Consider the following 11,278-nt stretch of genomic DNA (forward strand, 5'->3'; position numbering starts at 1 on the left):
ACATAATGGAGGGAACGCCCTTGGTGGTCTGAGGGAAGATCTCCACCATTGAGCAGACCCAGGCCCGAGCCACAGACTTAACAGGTCCAATTATTTGGTCTATTTTGCCAACACACAAGTCAGCCAATTTAATGCAGCTAGTATTTATTAAATTTGAGGACATTATAGTTCTTTAAAGGATAAGACGTTCACACATGAAAGAGATTGAGATTAATAGAAGACAGAATGTCATTTAATTCCAGTATTTATTGAATACTCGCTATGAGCTAAAATATGTCTGACTCAGAGCGAGTCAGTGTTGGTGGCAGCAGAAGTAATTAAGGATCGCTTTTGGACGTGATAAAAATGTTAATCGTTAAGTGATGGCAGAAATGAGCAAGAAGAGGAGGAGGAGGAGTTGGCAGGACCAGGAAATGCCTAGGCAGGAGCAGAGATGTGAAAGGACACCTTGATCTCCATGGACTGTGGCTCAGAAAAGCATTTGGGCCAGAGGTGGGGTTATTGACTGAGGGGAAACAGATTTCACTACTTGGGAAATACAATGCACCCTATGCTAAACTGGGTATTCTAGAAAAGCAAACCAGTGATAACTCATCTGGTGTAAGAAAGGACTTTATATAAAGTAGCAACTTTGTATCAAGAAGGCATCCCAGCCTCTTCCAGCTCAAGTCCACAAGTCCCATCCTTGCTGGGGCCTCTTCACACTCAGGTGGCTGCAGGTCAGTGAGGCAGAAAGGTGAAGCGGGAACTGGGTGATCAGAGGATCCAGGGTTGGTGAAAACATGGCACGGCACTGACAGACAGCCCACATGAGACCACCGCTGCAGGCAGAGCCAGAGTTCTGGCAAGGATGAAGGTGAAGGGCCCGAGAGAGGAAGTCTTCAGTTTCCCCCTTATCAAAAAGGCCACACCCACAAAGATGTGTCATCAGGCTGTGACTGGATTGACACGCTGGACTCCACCCCTACACTTTCATACAAACTCAAGTCCACATAAAATCTCAGCCGCACAGCCCCTGTGTTAGTCTGGGTACATTAAAGAAACAAATCCACAGAAACTCATGTATAAGAGAGTTTTATATAAAGGGTAGGTGCACATCAAGAAAGAAATGTCAACCCATATGTCCGACAACAATTCACAAAGTCCTCCTCCATCTCACAAAACACACTTGTTGACTTTGACTGTAGGAGGAAGGCTGAGTCAGTGAATGTATAAGGATCTCAGCATTGGCAGGGGTCTCCACGTGGCTGCTCCAGCACCCAGGGCTGCACTGGGGTATGTCCGTGTGGCTTCTCCTCAGGGATGTCTTGCAGGAAGTGAGCCTTGCAAGCTGAAGCAGGGAACTGGTTAAGACACCTGTACCCTAGTCTGACCATCAGAAAGCAGGAGACTCCAAGAATGCAAAAGGTGAGGCTCACTGAGCCATTTATCTCTCTGCCCTTCAATTAACCCCACATGTATTTATCGGCCAGGTTGGCACAATAAACTAACTCACCCCAGACCTGGAGAATGCCTTTAGATTTCTCGCAATGCAGTGTGAGAAAACACACTGAATTTCTTAGCAGCGAGGGAACTGGTGAAGGGCTGCAGAAATATGTGAAGTAGGAGAATAACCAATCTGAGTTAGCCTGGGTAGACTAGAGAAACAAAATTCATAAACACTCATATTTAATAAAAGAGAGTTTTATATAAAGGTTAATTGTTCATTAAGCATCTCTACCCAGTCCAGTCCAAGTCCATAAGTCTGACATTAGCCCATATCTCTGACATTGATCTACAAAGTCCTTCTCAAACTCACAAAACACACGCAATGATGCCGAATGCAGGAGGAAAGCCAAATCAGTGAGCATGTAAGCATCTCAGCGTTGGCAGGGGTCTCCACACAGCTGCTCCAGCACCCAGGGCTGCATAGGGGTTGGTCCATGTGGCTTCTCCTCAGGGATGTCTCACAGGAAGTGAGCCTTGTGGAACTGAACCTAAGGCAGAAAACTAGCTAAGGCAGCCACACACTGGTCTGACCATGGTGCTGCATCAACCCAGAGCAAGAGTACAATCGAAGTAAGACTAAGTGTCAAACGAGTGTAAGGACATACTGTTTAATGGGTGTGAAGAGTTTGATGGGCGGAAGGAAAGTTGTTTCCATGTGTGCAGGGGTAGAAACTGTTCCACTAACCGTTCAAGACATTAGGGGAAGGAGTGAGCCATGAATGTGTTCAGGAGAGGACATATTGAGAGTAAAAGGAAAATGGGCTTTCACAGAGAGATGCTATATGCGTCTCAAAGCAGAGAAGGAGGACGAGAATTAGTGATCCGATGGGAAAGAGGTTCTCATGGAGAGATTGTTACCTTCGCCCCGAGCCACCGTCTTCCTCTCACCCTAGGCTGTGCAACATGGAACTTCATATCAGGTCCAATGGAAGCACACGGCTGTATCTGCCTACTGCCTCCAGCCGTCTCAAGTCACCTCACCTAAGATTGTCGAGGCAGGTCAAAGCCAGACTATTATTAGTTCATTGCTTTAGAAAGTCCCCAGGAACAGGCGACAGTCTGTTTGAGCGGAAGCCTGCACCTTAGAAGGGAGGAGGCCGTTTTGTCTCATCTACGCATGAAGGAGAAAACCAAGGAGGGAAGAATAGCACTTGGGCATCCACGCTGTGCATGTGTGTCAAGTCTTGTGTGAATTTGAATCCATGTTCCTGGCGCTTCAACATCTGAGGCCTGAGAGGTGGTGATGGGGGGGCATGGTGGTCACTCGAACACTCTTCCTCAGAATTCCCGCAGCCCCACCTCTCAGCCCACCCACCCACAGCCCCTCATGTCACCCAGCAGGGCTTTAAGGTGACTGGCTCCTTCCCCAATGCCTGCCCCTGACAGCGAATATAGGTTTCTCTATCACTAGCTCAGAACAGCTCTTCAGTTATAATACCATCTCTCCATCATCGAGCCGCGTGCCTCTGCTGGTTTCTGTGCTGGCGTCATTCCAATTCTTTCCTAGCCTATCCAAGTTCTTGCGTGCCAACCATTCAGATCACCCAAATTTGGCATCTCTCTACACAGAGTGTGCTAACTTTGAGGAAGTCCCTGTCCATAGTCGATGCCTCACTGGGGGACTTCAAACTCATCATAGATCTTTGTGTCCTTCCCAGTTCAATCCCCACTGAGACAAAAAAGAAGGTCCAGCCAACCTCTAGGGCTATAGTTTATTATTAGACCACCAAGTGAAGGCCTTGGTCTCTGAGTTTACCACAATCTCTACTATGTGTATCTTCTTTATTAAGGACACCTGAGCAGACTCTTACATAGAACCTGCCTTTTGACATTAGTGAACCAAACCATAATCCAAACTCACTGTTATCCAGCCAACTCAGTGACCCACCCTGTTTTTCTAAGCTCAATCTCTCTCTCTCTGTCTCTCTCTCAGAACTGCTGGTGGTTTCGAACTGCTAACAATGTGTGTTGCAGCCCAATGCATAACCACTATGCTACCAGGTCTCCTTCCATCAGTCAAGAGACAATATATATGGTGCCTTTGAGAGTACACCCAGTCTTTCCTCCTCTATCATTGTGCTTGAGCAGAGCTGCAGTGCCAGGTTCTCTCCAGGCTTGGGACAGCTTCCCTGTTTGTTTAAGGGCACTTTGTGGGCAGTTAAGGCTGTTTCTCTTGTCACAACTGTCATTTTTAAGGCCTGCTGTCAGCTAGGATGTACAAAGTGTTATTTTCTGCCCAACGCCTCTACATTTATGAAGAGACTCAGAAGAAGACGCCCATCTTCACATGTCACGTCAGGCCAAGGTTTTGTGGAGGACACCCAGCCATGTTTTATGACATACACATACATACATATCAGGATCCTCATGACAGTAATAACCACAACTTGAGAATTGAGTGAAGGCTTTCTCTCCATAACAAAGACCATGTGTTCCAGGAGATGTGATTGGGAATTATACAGGGCTAAATAATTTGACCGAAGCTGGTTTTCTGATCTCGTGTAAAACACAACTCAGTTTCTTTGAAATCCCTGTAATGAACGGGAAGTGAGTTTAGGATAATCAGTATCAAAATAGAGATTGAATCATGATTCATTGCCCTCCCTGAGTCCAAAAATTCCTTGGTCAGGACTTCCAATCATTTCCAGTCATTTATAAAAGACAAAACATGGCTACTTTGATAGCCCTGTTGATCGTTTCAAGCTGGCCTTTATGAGAGTGAAAGCAGCACCATTTCCAAAGGCATGATCTGATATCTACATGGACTTATTTATTTTTTATCCTGCCAGTAGAATAATGACTTGGAAGAGAGCAAAGGGAAAAGAAATCCAAACTGTAAGTTATAAGAATAAGTTGGACCACATCTCCCCGAGAGTGTAACTGATTTGGCTGATAATCTTTCAGGAAGTACATCAAGATGCAGCAGGGGAGAATTCTGATTTTTTTCAGACACAGCATGAATTGTAAACGATGGAAAAATACCCAGGGACAAAGCTTATAATTCACGCATTGCCATTTGATGCCAATTGGAAATTGAAAATTCTATCCCGAAATGTTCTAGCAATTTTTCATACCCTACAGCATGTCTAGGTAAAAACAGCTGGATTGTGCTCTGAATTTAAATCATGGCAAGACTTTTAAATCCCTATTTTATGTAAAGGTCACAGTTTTTAAATGTTGCTCCGTGAACCTGCTGCAGAGGGGTGTGGTGAAAAGATGAGCTGGGAAAGAAAATGGAGTCAATGGAACAAACTCCAACTCGTCTCAAGAGGCTATAGGGTCACCATGGAGACAGGCACTGGCGACATCCATACAATTATTTATAAGGCAATCAGAACAACAGTTGTAGAAATTAATTGTCACTGCTTTAGGTGTGGGATGGAGGGGAGGGTAGTATATTCATACCTGGTCTGAACCTATGACATTTGTATTTCTTTAAAATCATATCCGTCCCTGAAATGTCTTTGCACACTTTAACAGAAAGTATATTTGATTCTGTCGATGTCACTCTTACACATAGGATTCCCTGAGATGTACAAGATGAAGTCAAACATCCCTGAAAAACCTAGGGGGGTCATTCACCATCCGCTACAATTTTTCTAGTCTGATCTTCCTTGGCTACTCCACATTCCTCTCATACATATAAACGAACCCTCCATGCCAACTATATCAGTGTGCTTATCAGTTCCAAACTGAGCAATACTAGGGGTGTTCTCAAATAAGTTTCTCTGTGCCCGAATTTGTCCTCTACACCATAGTAAGGGGTCCAGGATAATGTTGAATTTTGCCGACTCTGAAACATTCACCCTACACACCTAATTAAGGTCCCTTTTAAGTGGGATTGTCTCCCTCTGCTGGACCAACCCGACAGTGTATGTAATGGCTCCTTTACACTGCTCCAAGGAGACTTAGTGCTCTCCACAGTCAACTTTTGAACCCCAACCGAGGGCCTGGAGTGCTGGAGCTGACCAGGGTGTCATCCCCTTATAGAATTCTGGCAAATCTGGCCATGACCGCAGTGGAAGGAGTGGAGCTGAGAGAGGTTGTATCTTGGGTCAAAGTGAAATAAAGCAATCACATCAAGGAGGGCAACGAGAACCCAAGTTCCACCTAATAAGATCGAATCCAGAGAAACAAAATTATCCCAGAGGTTAAAAGCACAGTCAGAAACAGAGACTTGAGACATAGCTTGTAATTATGGGGGAAAGTGAGACCAAAGGGCTTCAAAGAATGGGAAACACCTGGATCCAAAGGAACTGGGTTAGAGAGATGCCAAGTTGCCCCGGAAGTAACTAGGGTATTGGTTCAAACCCATTGTCTCAGTTTGCACTACGAGCACCTTCCTTTATGTGCAGCTGATTCCTAAGGAATGCATTTCCCAATCATGAAGCCTCTCTTAAGATGTCTTTTTGAATCCCAAAGAAATGACCTCATGTGGTTACTTGCTTAAACGGGCAGGAACATATGATACTGTGACATCTGACTTCTAACACTCATTTCCTTAAGTATTACGGTATAAATACCTCTCTGGTCCTGTGCTATAAGGAAAACTGCTAGTGGGAATGGACAGGATGGCGGTGAACTTGGTTTGAGTATGTAGTTAGCTGTACAGTAAAGCTTAAAAGGATGTGAGCTAAGCCCCGAGTCTCCTACCACTGGGATGTTTCTTCTGATGCAGATTCAGTTCTCTGAGAAGTGTTTTAGGGTATAAAACAGACCAAACTCTCTCATATGACTTAAGGACAACATTTTTGAAGTCTTAACAGGAAAAGGCAAGACAAAGATACATCACCTGAATGAGGGATCCCATTAGCATGAGGTCATAATGGCAGCCGGCATCTAAGGGTTTGTAGAAACTAGGAGACTTCCCAAGGACAGGAGAGGACAAAGGAGCCCCATTACCAAAGCATGATTGGTGGAAGATCAATCCATTGGGTGAGCCTACAGAAGTAGAGCAGGCCCATGACTGGGCCACGTGCATTATGGTAGAAGAAGAGCTCAGAAGATTGGCGCAGGGCCCTTCCACTAAGGCAGTCGGGATGTGACGTGCAACCATTTGCCCCGAGCCCTCAATTTTCATTGACACCACACTCAGACAAGTCCCTAAAGACTACATGGCTTCCCCTTGGGTCTCCTGTGGGCGAAGCTATTCACGGTGCTGGTTACTGGAAGGAAGTCAATGGAGGCTGGATTTATGTGGAGACTCATAAGTGGATGTAGGACTTCCAAGTGGTAAGTTATCGTCTTTTTGAAAACTTAGGGCTCAGAAATTTAAGCTATAATGCAGAAGCTAAAGCTATTGGGTTTCGATCTGTGATGTAACCTGGCTCGATTGATTTCCTAAGATTGCCATAACAGAGTTCCACAAATCGGATGGCTTTAGACAACAGAAACGGATGGTTGAACAGTTCCTGAGGCAAGGAGCTTCATTTTCATGTGTCCTTCAGGTTACGTTCTCCCTCAGGGCTCAAAGGAAAGCGTCTTGTCTTCCTTGTCTCCTGCAGGATCTGTTTGTTCCAGGTGTCCTTGATGGCACCTGTACCTTCCCATGGCCTTTCTCCTTATCTGTATGCCTCTGTTTCCTGTCCTGTTTTGTAAAGGAATCTGGAGCCACCTGCTCCAATAACTTTCATAAAGACCCGATTTCAAAAGCAAGCAAACAAACAAAAAAACCACTGTCACCGATGTCCCGACCCGCAGGAACCAAAACAGAAAACAAAAAAACACGCTGTCACCAATGTCGCGACCCGCGGGAACTTCAATGCGGACCCTGGAGGAGGCAGTGGGAATTGGGGGAACAAGAGACATGAGAAATGGAGACATGACAAGTAGCCTGATCAAGTCTCATTTATTGAGTAAAAGGCTACAGCTTATATAGGCCAGGGAAAGAGAAACAAGCCGCAGGTGTTTCCCTGAGAGCAATGACCGCAGGAAAAACAGTTCCTGTGGAAAGTTACAGAGCTCAGGCAATAAAGATCAAGAAAATGGCCGGGCCTCATGACTCAGGACAGGCAAGGTTATGGCCGGGCCTCATGGCTCCCAACACACCACAAAATGACTTGAACATAAATTTGAGTATGACACAAATCAGTCTGTAACTCTTGTATCAGGAAAGGTGATCTTTGACATCCAATAATGAGTAAACTGTGTGGAGCTAATATCTAACCTCTGGAAGGCGTATCCATCTCATCAGCCCAAGGCTTCGTACCAGGAGGCTGAGGTCACACATAGGTCTGCCCTCCTTCCTTCTTTGACTCTATTCTGACAAGGATCTTTCCTCCCAGGACTCTACTTTTCTGCTGATTTCCATAACCCTTTGTAATAGCCGCACAGAACTCAGACAATGCTCACAATTAAGCGGGAATATTTGGGAACTCAGTAGGTAGTCAGTATCAGTAAACAGTAAGGATATAGTCATCAGTCTACAGCAACACCTTTCTGCAGCCAATAGCCAGTCTCTTGCAGGTTCTCAGCCTCTCAGCCAGTGGTCCCTTAGCCTCTGCTTTTGTGGGCTAAGAAGCCAGCCCATTACTCTGCCTCACTGTCTCACAGCCTCAGGTTGCTCCTCTATTCTATTTAAAGGTCTCAGCTTGGCTCCTTTGCTCTGCCCCATGGTCGTTGTGTCGCAGCCTCTGTGCTGTACCTCTGGTCTTAGGCTCCACCACAACAGCCAAAATTAGGCTTAAGATTGATACCACTTCAGACAGAGATCTGGAACATGCACCATTGATGGCTCTGCTGCCTTGAAGATCTTGGGCTTTCGCTCTTTTCCTGATTCTGAGATGGCTCGTTCTTACAATCGGGAGAGTGGCAATTAAAGTGGAATAATCCTCTCTACTAGTGTTTCCCACGGCCTATTTACATGGTCCTACCTAACCATTCGGTGGGAGTCACAAAGACATGGATTTAGGAGCTGTATTAAGAAATGTCACTCCACCACAAATAAATTGTCTGGATGTTTCACGGTGGTGAGAACGTCCTAGGTGAGCAGGCGCCACAGACCTGTACATGGAATCTCTGAGGAATGGAATGGGGTGGCCATCTATAATTGGGTTCTGCTGGATGGTAACAATTGTAGAATGTCTTGCTTAATGCTTGGGATAACCCTTCTGAAGATTGATGCCTTGGACTGAAGATTGATGTCCTCAGGCTATAATCTTCACCACCATGTAATCTTCGCATAGCTTTTCTGGGGCTTATCTATACTCATAAGTTTTCTGGGTCTGTATTTAGGACTGAAGGTTGATACAGAATGAGGCGATTTCAAATTCTATTCGTGGCATTTTTCTTCTTCTTTTTTCACCTCTCTAGTTATTACTTGGAGAAACATTGTCTGTAAATCTAGTAAGCCAAAGTCAGTTAAGTGATGTGACATATGTAACACAATTTATAAAAAAAATTGGTAAAATCCACCTAAAATCTTATTGACCTTCAATTTACTAGGGAAACAGTGTCCCCTTCACTACAGTCTTATGCAATACATATTTTTAAATCATTTTATTGGGGGCTCCTACAACTCTTACCATAATCCATCCATCCATCCATGCTGATAAGCACATTTGTCCATTTGTTGCCATCATTTTCAAAACATTTTCTTTCTACTTGACCCTTGGTGTCAGCTTCTCATTTTTTCCCACTCCCTCATGAAACCCTGATAACTTATAAATTATTATTACTTTTTCATGCCTTACACTGACTGATGTCTCCCTTTACCCTCTTTCCTGTTGTCCATCCCCCTGGGAGGGGGTTATAGTTAGGTCATTGAGATCAGTTTTCCCTATACTCCCTCAACTTCCACTTATATCCCTGGTATGGCTACTCTCAATATTGGTCCTGATGGGTTTATCTGTCCCAGAATCCCTGTGTTTCCAGCTCTTTTTTAAATATTCTTTTTAAAATCATTTTATTAGGGGCTCATATTAACTCTTATCACAATCCGTACATACATCAATTGTGTAAAGCACATTTGTACATTCATTGCCCTCGTTATTCTCAAAACAATTGCTCTCCACCTAATCCCCTAGCATCAGCTCATCATTTTTTCTTCTCCCTCCCAGCTACCCCCTCCTTCATGAACCCTGGATAATTTATTATTTTGTCTTATCTGTCTGACGTCTCCCTTCACCCACTTATCTGGTGTCCGCCCCCCAGGGAGGAGTTCACATGTAGGTCCTTGTAATTGGTTCCCCCTTTCCAATCCACCCTACCTCCACCCTACCAGTATCACCACTCACATCACTGGTCCTGAAGGGATCATCTGTCCTGGACTCCCTGTGTTTCCAGTTCCTGTCTGTACCAGTGTGCATCCTCTGGTCTAGCCATATTTGTATTTGTAAGGTAGAATTGGGATCATGATAGTTGGGGAAGAGGAAGCATTTAAGGACTAGAGGAAATTTGTATGTTTCATCGTTGCTATAGCACATCCTGACTTGTCTCCTCCCCAAGACCCTTCCGGAAGGGGATCTTTTCTTAGACATCAAAGAACAAAAAATCATATCATTGTGTGCTCACTTCCCTGATATGATCGCTGAAGACAAAGCGGGTGTATAAGCAAATGTGGCGAAGAAAACTGATGGTGCCCCACTATCAAAAGATATAGCATCTGGGGTCTGAAAGGCTTGAAGGTAAACAAGTGGCCATCTAGATCAGAAGCAAGCAAGCCCACATGGAAGAAGCACACCAGCCTGTGCGATCACGAGGTGTTGAAGCGATCAGGTATGAGGCATCATCAGAACAAAAGAATCATATCATAGTGAATGAGGGGGGAGTGTGGAGTAGAGACCCAAACCCCATTTGTGTTTCCAGTTCTTATTTGTACCTGTGTACATGTTCTGGCTTAACAGATTTGTAAGGTAGAATTGGGATCATGATAGTGGAAGGGAGGAAGCATTAAAGAACTAGAGGAATATTATATGTTTAAATGGTGCTACACTGCACCCTGACTGGCTCGTCTCCTCCCTGCGACTTTTCTGAAAGGGGATGTCCAGTTGGCTACAGATGGGCTTTGGGTTTCCACTCCATTTCCCCTCATTCACAATGACATGTTTCTTTGTTCTTGGTCTTTGATGCTTGATACTTGATCCCATCGACACCTTGTAATCACATGGGCTGGTGTGCTTCTTCCATGTGGGCTTTGTTACTTCTCAGCTAGCTGGTCACTTGTTTATCTTCAAGCCTTAAGACCCCAGATGCTATATCTTTTGATAGCTGGGCACCATCAGCTTTCTTCACCACATTTCCTTAGGCACCCGCTTTTTCTTCAGAGATCTTGTCAGGAAGGTGAGCCTCCTGGAGTGCCAGATAATAGAACAAGTGTTCTTGCATTAAGGGAGTATTTGAGTAGAGGTTCAATGTCCATTTGCTACCTTATTACTAAATCTATAAATATATGTACATAGATCTATTTCCCCATCATATATATATATATATATTTATTTATTTATTCATTATTTATTTATTTATTTACATTTGTATATACCTTTATTCAAATTCCTCTAAATGCCCTTTGCCTTCTAGTTCTTTCCTCCATTTCCTTTTACTTTCCTCTTGTCCCACTATCATGCTCAGGAATTCCTCTTGGTTACATTGCCCGTGATCAAGCCCTACCAGGCCTCCTACACCCTCCTCACCATCAATTTGAGATCACTTGTTGTTCCCTTTTCCCTGGGTTTGTTAACACCCACTTCCTTTTCCCTCTCCTTCTCCTCTCCCATGTCCCATGGTTTTCTCCTCCAGATTGTTTATCCCACCTATCTTATCTAGATAAACATGCAAAGATAATATGCACAAA

This window comes from Tenrec ecaudatus, chromosome 9, assembly GCF_050624435.1.
Source record: "Tenrec ecaudatus isolate mTenEca1 chromosome 9, mTenEca1.hap1, whole genome shotgun sequence".
Classification (NCBI taxonomy): Eukaryota; Metazoa; Chordata; class Mammalia; order Afrosoricida; family Tenrecidae; genus Tenrec; species Tenrec ecaudatus.